Here is a 16,147-nt window from a genome sequence, read left to right as displayed (position 1 = left end):
TTTATTTATTTGACAGAGAGAGAGGCAGCGAGAGAGAGAACACAAGCAGGGGGAGTGGGAGAGGGAGAAGCAGGCTTCCCGCTGAGCAGGGAGCCTGATGTGGGGCTCGATTCCAGGACCCAAGCCGAAGGCAGAGGCTTACAACTGAGCCACCCAGGAGCCCCTGAGATCAGATTTTTCGTTTAGAAAGATCACTCTGGGCACTTGGGTGGCTTGGTGGGTTAAGTGTCTGCCTTCAGCTGAGGTCGTGATCCTGGGATCCTGGGATAGAGCCCTGAGTCAGGATCCTCGCTCAGCAAGGAGTCTGCTTCTCCCTCTCCCCCTGCCCCTCTCCCCTGCNTGTGGGGCTCGATTCCAGGACCCAAGCCGAAGGCAGAGGCTTACAACTGAGCCACCCAGGAGCCCCTGAGATCAGATTTTTCGTTTAGAAAGATCACTCTGGGCACTTGGGTGGCTTGGTGGGTTAAGTGTCTGCCTTCAGCTGAGGTCGTGATCCTGGGATCCTGGGATAGAGCCCTGAGTCAGGATCCTCGCTCAGCAAGGAGTCTGCTTCTCCCTCTCCCCCTGCCCCTCTCCCCTGCTCATGCTCCCTCTCTCTCTCTCAAACAAATAAATAAAATCTGAATGAAAGAAGGAAAGAAAGAAAGAAAGAAAGAAAGAAAGAAAGAAAGAAAGAAAGAATGAAAGAAAGAAAAAGAAAGAAAGAAAGAAAGAGAGAGAGAAAGGAAGGTAGGTAGGTCACTCTGGGGCACCTGGGTGACTCAGTCAGTTAAGCATTTGCCTTTGGCTCAGGTCATGATCTCTAGGTCCTGGGATCGAGTCCCAGGTCAGGCTCCCAGCTCAGTGAGAAGTCTGCTTCTCCCTCTCCCTCTGCTTCTCTCTGTCTCTCTCTGTCTCAAATGAATAAATAAAATATTTTTTAAAATAAATACTTTAAAAAAATCCAGGGGAGAATGGCTTAAGCTCAAGAAGGAGAAAGCAGCTGCTGATATCTAGAAGGTGGCCTAGCACTTACACCGAGGCCTTGGTATTCTCCTGCTCAACATAATTTCAGAACATCAACATAAGACAAGGCCACTCTGTGATCATGATGGGTCAAGTCAAAACAAGCCCATTCTATAATCATGTCTGAACACAGAAAAAAACATGAACATTGTCCAAATCACAAAAGTCCAAACAGCTCCCTACCCTGCCTCATATGAGTGACTGTTTCTTCTTTACCAATCATAGGTTAGCCTCATTCGACTATAGTCTTCCCTCCTTCTAGATAAGATAGTATTAAGATACCCAATAATAAAAGGATGCCACTTCCTGAAAACATCAAAACCAGAGTAAAGCCTCACTTGTTTAAACCCTCCCCAGAATCACCTAACACAAGCCCAGGTCCTATAATAAGTTCTTTCTAACACCCTCCTACTGAGACACCCTGTGGTTTCCCAAGGTGTGTGTTCTTCGCTGTAACAAGTAATAAACTTAAGTTGCTCCAATACAAATATGTTCCCAGCAGTCTTTGGCTGGAGAGCATTTACAATGCATCAGCACTGGAGAAAAGGACCACACTCTGGCTTAGACAATGGAGCAAGAGAGGGCACATTGGAGAAGGAACAGATTGTAGGAAAAGTCGATGAATTCAGTTTGGGACAAGTTGAGCTGTTTATGGGCCATTGCAGTGAAGAAGTCTGGCAGACAGTTAGATACAACAGTGTGCCGTTCCGGAAATCCTGGGTTGAGATGATGCTGGGGACAGGGCAGCATATATATGGTAAATGAGGCCAAGGTGATGGGTAAGTTGGTCTAGGCAGAGCATAGTGAGTGAGAGAACAAGTGGACCTGGGGCAGAACCCTGAAGAATGTGTAGGGACAGATAGTGAAAATGGTCAAGAAGCAAGAGGAGACCCAGGAGAGTGCAGGGTCCCAGAAAGCAAGGGTCGAGAACACTTCAGAAAGAAGGGCAGGTCAACAGTGTCAAAATGCTATTGGGAGGTCAAGAAAGATGGAAATATTGGGGCACCTGGCTGCTTCAGTGGTGGACCACGCAACTCTTGATCTTGGGGTCAGGAGTTCCAGCCCCATGTTGGGTGTGGAGATTACTAAAAGGGGGGGGGTCGGTGCCTGGGTGGCTCAGTCAGCTAAGTGTCTTGCCTTGGGCTCAGGTCATGATCCCAGGGTCCTGGGATTGAGCTCCCCAGCAGGAAGTCTGCTTCTCCCTCTCTCTCTGCCCCTCCCCTCTGCTCATGCTCTCTCATTTTCTCTGTCAAATAAATCAATAAAATCTTAAAAAAAAAAAAAGATGGAAGTGACTTCTGGGATTAAGTGAATGAGGTCAGTAGTGGCCTCGGTGCAGGGGTGGGTACGGGAGCTGGAATGCAATGGTTAAGGAGAGAATGGGAAGAAAGGACATCCCTGGAATAGGGACAAGGCAGGTTCAGAGACTTCTACTTTGTCCTTCCCACTGTGATAGCTCTTTTTCCCAGGCCAAAGACCTGATGTGGGATTACTCCAATTCCAAGTGTATCAACCCTGTTCAACACCCAGGGACCAGGGAAACAATGCATGGAGTACACAAAGCAAGCTTCTATTCCAGCTCCCACTCCAAAAATTGATGGAATACATTGTCCTCGGATAGATGACGTATCCGATGTTAAACTGATAAGAACAGATATCGAGAATCAATACTACCTGCATCAACTCCCCATCATCCCTCCTGTCCCAAACATTCCTCCCTCAGGTCTACAAATACAGCACGTGAGTCCATCCCTATACTCGTCAACATCCTCATCTCCCCTGAGACCAGGCTAATCCTTCCCAATGTCACGCTTCACCACAATCCAGATAATTCTGTTATCAAATTGGGACTGTTTCTCCACTGAGGTTACTGGCCCATCTCCTTTTCCGGGCAAAGCAGTAATTTGCATATCCTCCTCCTCCCTAAAGGCAGGCAGTGCCTCTTGCAGCCACATGGGGGCAGGGATGCTCCTTGAGCAAACTCGCCAGACCTCTAAGCCAGGAGCTCCTTTGGTTTGTAGGGCAATGAATTGGGGCTGGAAAAAGGTCATTCGAAATTTACAGAGATAAACTAATATATATTGAGTCCTTCTTAGTGTCTTGCATTCTGTCAGGCAACAAGGATACAATGATGATTTACTCAGGCATGATCTTGAACCTTAAAGAGTTACAGTGGGAGGCAGGGTGGATCAGGCATGGGGAGGGAGCAGTGGTCAAAAAAAAAAAAGTGGCAAGGAAAGCAGGGGTCTTAACGGCTATACTGATGGCCTGGTCTTTAGCCTAAAGACTATGGAAGGGCACTTAAGGATTTTGAACATATGACCACAAATGTTTTATTTGGAAAGATCTCTCTGCTGCAAAGTGGAGAATGGTTTGATTAGAAGGGAGGAAAACATAGCCAGGGACCCGGAGTAAATGTGTTTGTAAAAACCACAGGAGGGGCAGCTGGGTGGCTCAGTCGTTAAGTGTCTGCTTTCAGCTCAGGTCATGATCTCAGGGTCCTGGGACTAAGCCCTTGGTCAGGCTCCCTGCTCAGCTGGGAGTCTGTTCCTTCCTCTCTCTCTGCCCCTCTCCTCCACTCCCACTCGTGCTCTCCCTCTAATAAATAAACTTCAAAAAAACACACAAGATGAATGGCCTGAATTAGGGTAGTGGAAGTTGGGGGCCTGGACAACTGGATGGAATGAAGAGTGGGTTGAATTCCAACTTGGAAAACTTGATAAGTTTGTGGACCAACCAAGTGATAACACTCATCTAGAAAGCAACTGGATGTACAGCTATGAAGCTCAGGAAAAAGATCCTGGGCTGGAGTTATAAGCACAATGGTGGTCATTAAAATCATGGGAGGGGGATGGTTGGGTGGCTCAGTCCATTATGCGTCTCCTTTTGGGCTCAGGTCATGATCCCGGGGTCCTAGGATAGAGTCCCACATTGGGCTCCCTGTTTAGCAGAGAGCGTGCTTCTCTCTCTCCCTCTGCTGCTCCCCTTGCATGTGCTCACTCGCTCGCTCTTTCTGTCAAATGAACAAATAAAACCCTAAAAAAACCCACAAATATTTTATGCAACCTACTAATGAGAGAACAAATAAAATTTAAGCCTGGTTCAAAAGAGAAATCTAGGAAAGGAATATTTTAGAGTCCATCAGTCAAGTACGCTGATACAAATTTGTTCATGGGTAGATATAAAACTGGCTAATGTCACACAAGGCAATCGCAGAATTATAAAATAGCCAAATCAAGAGCAAATAGGATGTCCAACAAAAGCGCATACCCCCTAGAAAATCAGAAAAACCCCAGGCTGTGTTGGCCCACTTTACAACATCAAAAGGACACCAAGCAATCATTTTTGCCTCTTTCCAACTTTCAGAAAGAGGCAATTTTTTTTTACAGGGTCAAAAGTAGAGACCAGGTTTGAATCACAGATTTCCCATAGTACCTAAGTGTCCCTGGGTGAGTAACTTGATCTAATACTCAGTTTTCTTATCTGTAAACTGGAAATGGGACTTTTGTGGTTTTCAAGTAGCTTCCACACCCAACGTGGGGCTTGAACTTACGACCCCAAGTCACACGCTCTATTGACTGAGCCAGCCAAGCACCCAAAAACTATTTTCCAACTGAGGTAATACTTTATATAAAGCACTTAGTATATTACCGTCCTGGGTGCCATGGGAAGCAGTTAATGGGTATTAATATTTTTTTAAGATTTATTTATTTATTTGAGAGAGAGAGAGAGAGCACACAGTGAGGAGGGATAGAGGGAGACAGAGAATCGGAGAATCTCAACCAGACCCCCCGATGAGCAGGGAGCTGGATTCGGGACTCTGTCTCCTGACCCTGATATCATGACTGGAGCCGAAGAGTCCGAGGCTTAACCAACTGAGCCACCCACACGCCCTGGATGTTAATATATTAACATTAAACAACATCCACTAATTGTTCCATCTCGTCGTTCTCATTTCTCATTACTTGACAGACACCCCAGCCTTTTTGTCCTGGTCAAGCAAATGTTTTACACACACGTGCACACACACACACACACACACACACACACACGTTTCATTTAATTTGACTACTACATTCTCCACTCGCGGAACAATCCCCTTTCTTATTCAAAGGAAAAAACGTTCAATGTTCATTTATTCCATGGATAATGAAACTTGTGCTATTTCCACCAAACTTCAGTCTACCTTTGACATACACAAAATCCCCCTGGTTCTGTTTTAAAAATCCTACTCACAACCTGTCATGTTACCTACAGCTCAATGAGCACAGCCCAGCGCTCCCATCCTTCTACCCGCAACACTCTACCCCAGGTGCCTCTGTCCTCCATTCCCTTCAGAATGCTGCACAAATGTCACCCTCATCAGGACATCAGGAAGGCCCTCTCTGAGTGACATGACAATCTTTCCCTTTGACCCCAGCACTCCCTCTCTCCTCCCCTGCTTAACGTTTACCATAGCATTTAACTCTACCTGAGGTATTGTTTCTCTGCGTCTATCCCCAGGATATAAGCTCCAAGGGAGCATAAGGGGACTGTAAGGGGACTGTCTGCTTTGTTCCTTGCTGTATTTTCTTTGCCTAGCAGGGGCTCAACAAATAAATATTAGTAGAATAAATCTTAACTGAATGTCACCTATGATCTTCAACAGCCAAGAACACTGCCTTGTTTGGTGCTTATTCCCCTGAACCCCTTTGGGGCTTCTGAAAAGAGAATCCCCAGCCTTCTAGTCACTACACAAGAGGTTGCAAACTCACACTTTGACCCACAGACATACTTGGATTGGCTTCTTCAACTGAGTCAGGTACCCTCACATCTTCTATATATTTTGTTACAACTTTTCAATCATGTATTTGAACAAGCAATTAATATTTGCTGAATTAATTTATTCCAGTCCCTAAATGTATTCAAACTGGAATTCTCTCAGTTGTGCATACTTATTATGTTACCCTGGGACACACGTAGGGAAAACGTTGTCCCGGAAGAAGCAACAATTGGTTTGGCAGGGGGAGGGGCAGAAAAATCTTAAGATACTAAAGAGGTTTCTGGCCCTCCAAAGGGCCATTGTACATAAGCAAATACACAGTATATCAGTGGTATTAAAATGTCATGAGTGGGATTAGAGGGAGAAATGTCTTTTTAAGGTTCCTGGGGAGGGGGAGACGATAATAACAAAAAGACTGAGAAACAGTACCCAGGGGTCATTCCATTTGTTTCCTGTGCATTATTGCCTGCTCCCTGATTACCCAGAGCGGGAACTGTGAGATGAGACCAGTAGAGCAGTGGTCAGAAGTGCGGGCATAGAATCAAACTGCCTGGATTTGCAGACTGCTTGGCTCTGATATCTCTTAAATGTTTAACACCCAGAAAGTTACTTAACCTCCCTAAACCTCACGTTCCTCATTTGTAACATCACCTTAATACCTTCCTCCCTGGTTGTAGTATTAGGTGAGGTCATACGTAGGAGCACATAGTCAGAGCTTAGTCAGTGTTTCTAAAACCTGCAAGTACACTAGGTGCTTACCACAAATTACCGATGAACCACGCTAGTTGGTCTTAACGGTCTAGAGGTGACTGGAACCACCTTGACGATCGGGGGGAGTGCAAGCATATCCGTAAAAAGTCTTCAAACCTGGGGTCCCTTCTCTATAAAATGGGGCTAGTTATGGGCTATCTTGGGATTTGGGAGAACTAAAGTAATCAATTCGTGTAGTGTACTTAAAACAGTGCTTCCAATGAGAGCGAATATTAGCCCAACTACAAGCCAAACTCCTAGCGACAGTGGACCAGACAGCAGATCATAGGTGGGCGCCCAGGAAAAATCAGACCTGTCGGAAGACTCAAGCAAAGCACTTACGGCCTGACTCACTCTCCCAAAATGGCTCCATGCAAAGGACCTCCCCCCAGCCGCCCGCTACGCAGGGACCCTGCGCACCAGTCCTGGAAGGCGCGCTGGGCGGCAGGCGTGCGACCGAGATGACAGCGGTCGAGGCTTTAGGAGGTTCGGGATCCGTGGAGGCGGAGCCTGCACACCGGTTTAGGGTGTGTGTGGGTAAGGGGGGTGCTCAGGGAAGGGGGGGTAGGCAGCCATGACTGAGACAGAGCATCGCCCACCACAGGTGTGCGAAGCCGAGGCGTCGGCGTTCGCGTCCCAGAGACAGCCTGCGGTACCGACCTCCAGCAGACAGACAGGACCGCCCGCGCGCTTCCCTAAAGCGCATGCGCGTCTTTTTCGCGCCCCCCAGCTCCTGAGGGTGCGCATCGCACTCCCGCCTTCCCTAGTATTCTCTACCCACAACTCTCCGTGCTCGCGCGCCCTCTCCTTATGCGCCTGCGCCCGCCATAGTCCCGCCCCCAAATCCCGTGGGCCTCTGCGAGGTGGTATTTAAGCATCTCGCGGCGGTCTTTCGGTCTCATTTTTCTATGGCTTTTGGTAAGTGGCTTACCCCCTCTTCCCTTCTTATTTTCTTAAAACAAATGAACGTAGCACGCCTGGGCGTGCATTTATTAGGTTGCATTTATTGGTTGGCGGGACAGGGGTAAGATCTCGGCCATGGGCCTGAATCCGCAAAGCAGCAGTGGGGTTTTGTGAAGGACAAAATGGCGATGGCGGGCCGCGGCGGCGGCGGCCCTCTTTGTGATGAGAACCTTTTCACAGACCTGTACTGAGCTCCGTGAGGATAAGACTCTCTGAAGAGACGGGCCTTGCACAGCCGAAGTCCAACACAGTCGTAGCCCCGGAAAACAAAGCGATTGTGAAATCACGGGTGTTGATTTAACGTCCTTTTGTCTGTAGGGTTCGGGCGCACATTCGAACGCTAAAGAACGGAAAAGAGCCTTCTTCTTAGGGTAAGTGTTTATGGCCATCCTTTACCACTCTTTCTCCCTTGTGGAGTTTACGCAAGTCCCGTGGGATGTGCTACGGGGATGATATTTAAATTGAACTCTCTCTTTCTGATGGATCAGTGGAGAAAACATAAAAATTCTGAGTAGCACCATCCCGCTGCAGACGTTTGGGTTTTTAGCGCGGAGGTGTTAGGGCACGAACGTGAGACAGACTGCAAGGTATGGAACTAAGGGGTGCTCCTCGGTTTTTTTCAGATGTGGTTCAGCTCAAAAGACCTTACAGGTTGGAGGATGGGACAAGACCTATCACTGCAAGCTAGGCATTACAGTGATGCTCCAGGTGGGTATGCAGTGATTTCCGAAGGGGTGGGTGGGCATGGTGTCTAGGTGGGGTTTGTTCTTGTTCAAAGTGTGCTGACCACTCAGTGATGAACATAAAAAAGACAAGCATATGGCTGAACTTGGTGATGTCATCTTCCTACTGAGAAGTGGGCCAGGAGTACTCAAGGGTCTATGAGTGACTGTTCTTAGGTACATATAATGCCTTCCTTTTCTGTTTCAGCATCTCATCACCAGGCATGGAATCCAACTGCCTCCCAAAGTGAATACAGGTAATTAATTGTTCAAATGGGGGATTGGAGTGTTCTCTCCAGTTTTGCCTACAACCAGGAGGACAAATGGCCAGTGGAGCAGTGTTGCCTTTTTGCTCCTTCCAGCTTGTTCCTCTTGGAATGACTTTGCTGTGGAGGGGGAGAGCAGCCCAACAGTACAGTTCTTGTGAGGGTGTGCTCTCCCTCACCCATATGTCACTGTCAGATGATTTGAATAGATATGCTGATCCTCTGTGAGGTGCAACAATTAATAGCATGTTAGAGTTCTGATGGCAGTTTCTGTTAACGATGAAACTTTTTTCCGTTTTCTATTTTTAGATAACCATCTGTTCCCCTTTTGCAGGTTGTCCTGATGGTGATACATGCATCTATCTTACAGTAAGTAGCTTCTTCCAATACTGTGATTAACATATATGTGAATTCATCGTCCACAGGATGATTTTATCTTTGTGGGTGTTTTTGTTGTGACCAGAGACTTGATTGACCCCATGTAGATTTCTGGTTCTTAACGTGTAGTGATGTCTCTTGATCTGTTTCTTAGCAATTTTATTTTTTTTATTTCTATTTTATGTAGGCTCCATGCCTAACATGGGGCTCAAACACATGACCTCGAGCTCAAGAGTCAGTTGCTCCACGGACTGAGCCAGCCAGGCTCCCCTTGATCTATTCTTCTAGATGTTCATTGATGATTCTGCCCCAGGATTGAACTCTTGGAAAGCGTTAAGAATGGTGAGTAGTTGTAACCTTAGTGGTTGTGGCTTGCCAGAGTATGTGCCAGTGAGGAGAGCAAGCATCCTGTCTTACCCTAGTTCTAGCCCCAGAGCCAGTAATGGTGAACCCACTGGGGCTAGCTGGGAGAGAGGATGAGAATTTGTTCCATAAGGAACTGTCTGAGGTACAGCGTATGGCTTTCAATAGCATTTGCTTGGCTTTTTTAGTTTAAGTCCATTAACCATAGCTAGAATGGATTTGGCTGTTTGAGGACCTTCACTAATTATGTAATCTTCTTATTCAGGAGTATCTTGTTCCTGTGTGCTACCCAAAAGCCTCCGGAGTTAACAGGTTAGTTGATTAATGTCTGTGGCTCATGCAACCAAACAGGCAGTTTCCATGATGAATCAAACTAGCTCACTATGACTTACACAATGAAAATAAGTGAACACCTGAGAAACTGGAGAAGGCAGGAGTGGAGGGAGGCTATGTGGAAGGGCTTTATCCACCTGCGTTTTTTTCTTTCTCTAGGTGCTGTTACCAGTAACCTGCTTGATTGCTCAAAGGTGAGTCGTTTTCCATATGTGGTACGTGGAGCATGTTGGGTAGAAAAAAATACCCTTTTGAGGATCTAAATGCATGATGACTTACATGGAATCTCGTTCGGCTGATGACGTGCTGTTGAGACTCAGAAATCTGATTTTCCTAGAAATGGTAGTTTTAAGTGGGAACAACTTTTATTGTTAGAGGTAAGCTTTACTGACTCTGTTCTTAACTGTTTCAGGTGCAGTACCTTGTGTGGAGCCCAAGAATGATTTGAGGTAAATAAATGCCTTTGTAACATTTCATTTAGCTGCTATATAAAATTTGCCATGTGTTTTGGGGGGGGCGGTTGGGGGGGCGGTTTGGTCTGGGTAGCTATAAGAAGACCTTAGTGGCTTACTCTAGTCTTGTTTGTGGCCTTTCTAAACCACCTGCGACAAGCCCCGCCCACCAGTGATGAATTCAGTACCGCCCCAGTCTGATCATTGTGACTGAAAGGTATTTTCTGAGCTGTGAGCTTGTCCTGGAATGAAGTGACCACAGTGGCAAGTTTTTATCAAGTAGGCTTTAAGCCAGTAGGAAGTTCTGTAGACTACCTGGTGCTTACTGTAAAGTGTGTGTGCTGAAACCTTACAGATGTGCCTTTGCTCTAAGCAATAGGGACCCCTGGGGATGATTGGGAGGCTTACTTCTCAAGTCATTTTTTTGCAGGAACCCTCGGCCACTTTTCTGCTTGGTTCCAGTCTAAAGTCAAAGGTGAGTAAGTCAGATGCAGAGTGGACCAAACTAGAATTTCCCAGTGAAGAAACAGTCACATGTCTTACCTCCTGTCCTAGTCCCAGAGCCTGTAAAGGTGAACCCACTGGGGCTGGCTGGGGGAAAAGAGGATGCTTGTTCCAGAAGGAACTGTCTGAGGGATCGTAAGGGATTTCTAAATATGGGAAAGGGGGAAATAAATCACTTGCTGAAGTCGATTGTATTTGTTTTCCAGGCCTGAAGAAAGAACAAGGCACAGGTATGTATCTGTTCAAATGTTGGTGTTTAGTATTCGACTAAGGTAAACAGAAAAGTATACCTGGAAGCAGGCTTTTTAACATGAACTAGTTTAAAGGGTAGCCCCGTATAAATCCAACATAATGCCTTCGTTCTTATCTAATAAGAAAACTCACTTTTCTCTCTCTTTTTTTTTTCCTGTATAGGAATCCAGTTCTTCAGGAATATCAAAAGGAAATTTTCAGGTCATTTTTTGTACGACCTAGTATGGAAAGTAGCTTATATTTGTTTCAGCCTTTCTAAATAAAAAGTTTAACCTTCATTGTGGTTCATGTGTTTGAGTGTGTAGCTGGGCAGAAGGAAATAATCCTGGGGAATTTGCCCTTGTCAGCACTGTTCTGTTTAGTGTGGCAGGTTGCCTACTGCTGTCCAGCTCAGGAAAGTATTGTTCAAGGAGCCTCAGTAGATCTTCTAAGGTTTCCCACCACCACCTGCCATGTGCCTTACTGTGTGAAATGTCTGCTGGGTTTGGGTGATAACTTCAGCAGGCTTGGCTGAAGGCACTAGGAGCCAATGGGTCATGATCATCAAGGATCCCTTAAAAAGGTGGCTGCCAGATTTTGGTGTTTGCCCTTTTCTGCCTATGAAACTTCAACATGGTTTCTGTGGAGTCTGCTTTTTCTGTAGGATTGGGCCTACAACCTTTGAGTTTCTGTTCCTGTAGGGAGCCTCTGGGTCTCTACATTCTTACCTTATTTTCTGGAATTCTCTGGGTTCTTTCATGGAGATGAATCATTCAGGGGCCCACTGCTCAAAAGTCACTGCTGGGGGCACCTGGGTGGTTCAGTCGGTTAAGCATCTGACTTGATGTCTCAGGGTCATGAGTTCAAGCCCTGCACTGGGCTTCACACTGGGCATGGAGCCCACTTAAAAGTCAACTGCTAAAAAGCCTATTTTGGCCAATTGTCAATTTATGCTGTTGGTGTAAATAAACTTTGGAATGATCCTGCTTGAGTTTGTCTCCTATTTGTTCTTCCAATGGGAAAGCAAAAATTGTATTCACTTAGGACATCTGGTAGGGGTGCTCAGTGAACACCTACATAAATGTGATTTGCACTGAACCTCTTTCTGTCTAAATGTGCCATTATATTGGCATAAATTTAGGAAGTGAATGGGTACTTAGGAATTTACAATCATTCAGATGGGTTCCCTGTCCCCACACATACCTGATCATTTCAAATTTTTATTTTTTAGAGATCTGTATGGGGGGGCAGTCCTCAAGTAGATTCCCCCCGCTGGGCACAGAGCCCAACAAGCTGGATCCCAGGACCTCAAGACCTGTCACCCCGGTGCCCCCAAATCTTGCTGTTTGTCCATGGGGAAAGCTGGGTTTGGGGATGAAGGGCAGTAGAGGAAATTGTCAAAACAGAAGCACTGTTGGGGGGGGGTGATGTGTGTGCTTAGGTCAATGCTTCATCTTTAGAGCAGTTACCTAGTTCCCTACACCTGGAGGCTCAAATCTGCATACAGGTACACAGCCTCCATCACTGTCCCACCAGGCATTTCTCATAGTGAATATCTTTTGTTGCTCAGGATGAGAGAGTGGATACCAAACGAAATCAGGGATTCCCATCCATGTGTAAATGTTAAAGTATGCATACTGTGTTGGAACTATAGTTGTCCATAGGGCAACTTGGGGGTGCCTGGGTGACTCAGTTGAGTGTCCTGCTCTTGGTTTTGGCTCAGGTCCTGGTCTTCGGATCCTGGGACTGGCCCTGCTTGGGACGGTCTCTGTGTTTGGTGTGGAGTTGGCTTGAGACTCTCCCTCACCCTGTTAGCAACAACCCCCTCCCCTCAGCCTCAAATAAATAAAATCTTAGGGAAAAAAATCATTTAAAAAAACTATAAGTCAGGGGCGCCTGGGTGGCTCAGCGGTTAAGCGTCTGCCTTCGGCTCAGGGTGTGATCCCGGAGTTATGGGATCGAGCCCCCACATCAGGCTCCTCCGCTATGAGCCTGCTTCTTCCTCTCCCACTCCCCCTGCTTGTGTTCCCTCTCTCGCTGGCTGTCTCTATCTCTGTCGAATAAATAAATAAAATCTTTAAAAAAAAAAAAACTATAAGTCAATTAAAAGAATACAAATTTGGAGCACCTGGGTGGCTCAGTCGGTTAAGTGTCCGCCTTCAGCTCAGGTCATGATCCCAGAGTCCTGGGATTGAGCCCCATATTGCAGGGCTCCCTGCTCAGCGGGGAGCCTATTTCTCCTTCTTCCTCTGCCCCTCCCCCTGCTTGTGGTCTCTCTCCCTCTCTCTCAAAATCTTTAAAAAAATGAATGTGGATTTTTTGCTCTTTAAATGGTAACCATAAAGATCTCAGCTCTGTGGGGAGCCTGCTTCTCCCCCTCTGCCTGCTGCTCCCCCGGCTCGTGCTCTCTCTGATAAGTAAAATCTTCTTTAAAAATCTAAAATTGATTTAAAGGGGGGATATAAAATGGGAGGAGTAATGTCATAAGCCTTTGAATATTATGCGACAATTTTTACACTGTATCAGTTTCGTGAAAATAAAACATCAAACTTAAAATGTATGCACATGGAAAGAATATTCTTCCCTTGGCTTCACTTTGCCTGTCATCAAAGCCAGTAATTCTCTGTGAACTCCCCCACTTACCTCCACCTCTGCCATCAGAGCCACCCCTGCCCAAGTCCCCTCCAGCTCTTGCCTGGAGTATCACAGAATTCTTCTCCCTGTTTTCCCCAGTAGACTATGAACATCAGGAAGGCAAGGGCCACGTCTGATTTTATCATTGTAGAGTGTGTGCTCAATAAGCACAAACAGCCTCCCAGGAGCAAATGTAATTCTAAGTTTTTAAGGCACCTGCACAATCAGCCGTCTGAACTTGGATCGAAGAGGCAGGGGTAACAGCAGACGGAGGGTGAAGGAGCCACTCCCCACTTGCCTTGGTTTCAGAGGAGGAACAGGGCTGCTGCTGCAGCCCTGCCTGGGGAACCGCACCCCCCCTCCCCCGCCAAGGCTGCTCTTGGCTGTAGCCTGGGCAGAAAGTGAAGGCTACCCAGCTAGGGAGCTGTGGCCTGCCCTGACGTTGGGCAGAATTTGAAGGTTGAGATTGAAAGGAACAGATTTTTGCTTTTGCCCCTGTTAGTTTTTACTGCTGTTTTAACAAATTACCACAAACTCAGTGGCTTAAAGCAAAACAACTTATTTTACAGTCCTGGAGGTCAGATGTCTGAAACGGGTCTCACTGGGCTAAAATCAAGCTGTGTTGGCAGGGCTGCATTCCGTTCTGGAGGCTGTAAGGAAGAACCTGTTTCCTTGCCTCTTCCGGCTTCTAGAAGGCCGCCCACATCCCTCTGATGAAACCCCTTCCATCCTCAAAGCAGCAATGGCTCATCCAACTTTTGCATCACTCTGACGCTGGCTCCTGCCTCCCTCTAGCCCTGATAAGGACCTTTGTGATCACAGGCGCCTACCAGACAATCCAGAATAACGTCTCCCTCCCCAAACCCTAATTTAACCATATCTGCAAAGTACTTTTGCCATACAAGGTAACACATTGTGAGGTTGTGCGAATTGGGACCCAGGCATCTTGGTTGGGGGCACGGTTCTGCTGGCTGCGTCCTCTTCATTCAGCCCCTCCCTGGAGGCTCTGGTTTACTTATGGAGACCTGTAGAACTGCCTCTGTTTATTAACATCGGGGACACACTGCTGAGAATCCTGTTCTCTAAAATCATCGATCACAGACTTCTTGCTAATTAAGAGCAATCAATGAGAACGGAAGTTCCCACCCGGTTTCTTTGACACAGAGACTCGGCCTCTATTTCCAGCCCGGGTGTAGAGCTTAAGGGAGGTTTCGGACAGGACATTCCACATTTATATTAACATAGTTCCCAAGGAAACGGGACCCCAAGTCCCTTCTCAGCCTCGGCCTGATCTCCATCCCTTTCATACAGCCAGGCTTTGCTTTGAGCCTACAAAAAAACTGCTTCATTGAAGTCTTATCTATGCTGGCCTCACCCCCTCTCTCCCACCGGGGTTTAGGAATCGGGAACGTCCGAAAAGCCTTTCTCGGGGCCGCTTTTCCCCTCTGCGGAGGGCCCACCGGTGGGTGACGGATGGCGCAGACCGCAAGATATAAGTGGGTTGGGGGTGGATGTTAGTTACAATCGCGGGGGCGGCGAGGGGAACTCAGCCATAAAGGCCAGCCTGCACAGGCAGCTCCAGGCCGCGCGCAATGTGCCGGTGCTCACGAGCGCCGCACAAGCGCGTGGTACTAGCCCCATTCAACAGAGACGGACACAGGCGTCCAAGCAACGGGCGTCACGTCAAGTCACGAACTAGCGAGCAGCGATCCCAACCCGGTTCTTCGAACTCTAAACCCTGTGCTTGGGAGCCGTAGCCTCACCAGATAAAGGCCCGGGAGAGGGGCGCCGGCACCCGCCACACCGTCCTCCACACTACACACTAAGGCAGAACGCCACTCCACACCCCGAGGAAACCGCCTGAAACCCCTCAGACTCGGAGACCGGCGCGACAGTAGGGAGAAAAAAGAGGCCACGCCCACATTGTAATACCGACTTGTATGTAGACCAATCGCAAGAAAGTAAAAACAGTGGTGGGGCGGGCTTATGTAAAACACACCGAAGACGTACCGGCAGTCAAAGCAGTAAAGAACATTATTCATGGTTTTCTTTTTTAATCTAGCTACTATTTGAAATAAGAATAATGGGAAAATAAATTTTAGACTTACTGCACATTGTAAAGTAATCTAATCATTATACCATCAAAATCACCACAATCAGAAAAGCTATACTAAGGGTAAGGCTCGCTGGGGCTGAAACTGTGCNGTAAGGCTCGCTGGGGCTGAAACAGTTCGTTATCGCTTCTCGGCCTTTTGGCTAAGATCAAGTGTAGTATCTGTTCTTATCAGTTTAATATCTGATACGTCCTCTATCCGAGGACAATATATTAAATGGATTTTTGGAATTAGGAGATGGAATAGGAGCTTGCTCCGTCCACTCCACGCATCGACCTGGTATTGCAGTACTTCCAGGAACGGTGCACCCCCCTCGGGGGAAAATAAATGGTGTACTAAAAACAGGGCTTGTTCTTTTTCTCAATTTAATCTTTTGTTAAGGTTTCTCACTTAAAAGGATTTTATGTTTTTTTCTTTTTGACTTATTTAACAACCCATTCACTAGTGCGGTTTTTTTTGGGAAAAATTTAGTGTTTCTCCATCGTTTTGGAGTTTATAAATAACAAAATAAATACTCGAGAGAAATAAATCAAAGCAAGCTATGTTACAGGCAAAATAACTTGTAATTACTGCTACCCGCCTTTTTAAATCGGTATTTTCTAGTCATGTTTGATGCGTTCTTACCGTAGGACAGTTATTACGAAGGGGACATTCCCCAATCCGAACTGAA

General features: G+C 46.8%; 1 long non-coding RNA gene, 9 other non-coding genes and 1 pseudogene across 11 annotated transcripts; 10 read left to right on the top strand and 1 right to left on the bottom strand.

The window, feature by feature from the left end:
• Positions 1–2,510: 2,510 nt before the first annotated feature.
• On the bottom strand, positions 2,511–2,674 carry LOC117796864 (annotated as a pseudogene).
• Positions 2,675–7,359: 4,685 nt separating this feature from the next.
• LOC105240251 lies at positions 7,360–11,028 on the top strand. 2 transcript variants are annotated; one of them, XR_002143906.2, is made up of 12 exons: positions 7,360–7,435; positions 7,799–7,851; positions 8,104–8,188; positions 8,411–8,459; positions 8,803–8,837; positions 9,034–9,188; positions 9,475–9,521; positions 9,702–9,736; positions 9,955–9,991; positions 10,425–10,469; positions 10,705–10,728; positions 10,913–11,028. It is a non-coding gene; the product is annotated as an uncharacterized LOC105240251 (long non-coding RNA). The 2 variants fall into 2 exon arrangements; XR_004621359.1 differs by lacking the exon at positions 7,360–7,435 and having other exon boundaries at positions 7,460–7,851.
• LOC117796832 lies at positions 7,922–7,996 on the top strand. Its single transcript, XR_004621537.1, has one exon. It is a non-coding gene; the product is annotated as a small nucleolar RNA SNORD26 (small nucleolar RNA).
• Positions 8,269–8,338, top strand: LOC117796831. Its single transcript, XR_004621536.1, has one exon. It is a non-coding gene; the product is annotated as a small nucleolar RNA SNORD27 (small nucleolar RNA).
• Positions 8,660–8,734, top strand: LOC117796830. The gene has a single exon (XR_004621535.1). It is a non-coding gene; the product is annotated as a small nucleolar RNA SNORD28 (small nucleolar RNA).
• LOC117796838 lies at positions 9,232–9,358 on the top strand. Its single transcript, XR_004621543.1, has one exon. It is a non-coding gene; the product is annotated as a small nucleolar RNA SNORD22 (small nucleolar RNA).
• Positions 9,565–9,631, top strand: LOC117796829. Its single transcript, XR_004621534.1, has one exon. It is a non-coding gene; the product is annotated as a small nucleolar RNA SNORD29 (small nucleolar RNA).
• LOC117796834 lies at positions 9,806–9,875 on the top strand. Its single transcript, XR_004621539.1, has one exon. It is a non-coding gene; the product is annotated as a small nucleolar RNA SNORD30 (small nucleolar RNA).
• LOC117796835 lies at positions 10,160–10,228 on the top strand. The gene has a single exon (XR_004621540.1). It is a non-coding gene; the product is annotated as a small nucleolar RNA SNORD31 (small nucleolar RNA).
• On the top strand, positions 10,508–10,632 carry LOC117796837. The gene has a single exon (XR_004621542.1). It is a non-coding gene; the product is annotated as a small nucleolar RNA SNORD22 (small nucleolar RNA).
• Positions 11,029–15,599: 4,571 nt separating the features above from the next.
• LOC117796844 lies at positions 15,600–15,790 on the top strand. The gene has a single exon (XR_004621549.1). It is a non-coding gene; the product is annotated as a U2 spliceosomal RNA (small nuclear RNA).
• Positions 15,791–16,147: the final 357 nt, after the last annotated feature.

The sequence above is a fragment of the Ailuropoda melanoleuca genome, chromosome 16 (assembly GCF_002007445.2).
Source record: "Ailuropoda melanoleuca isolate Jingjing chromosome 16, ASM200744v2, whole genome shotgun sequence".
Lineage (NCBI taxonomy): Eukaryota > Metazoa > Chordata > Mammalia > Carnivora > Ursidae > Ailuropoda > Ailuropoda melanoleuca.
Note: the sequence above shows the minus strand (reverse complement) of the source record. Positions and strands in the feature narration are given on the sequence as shown.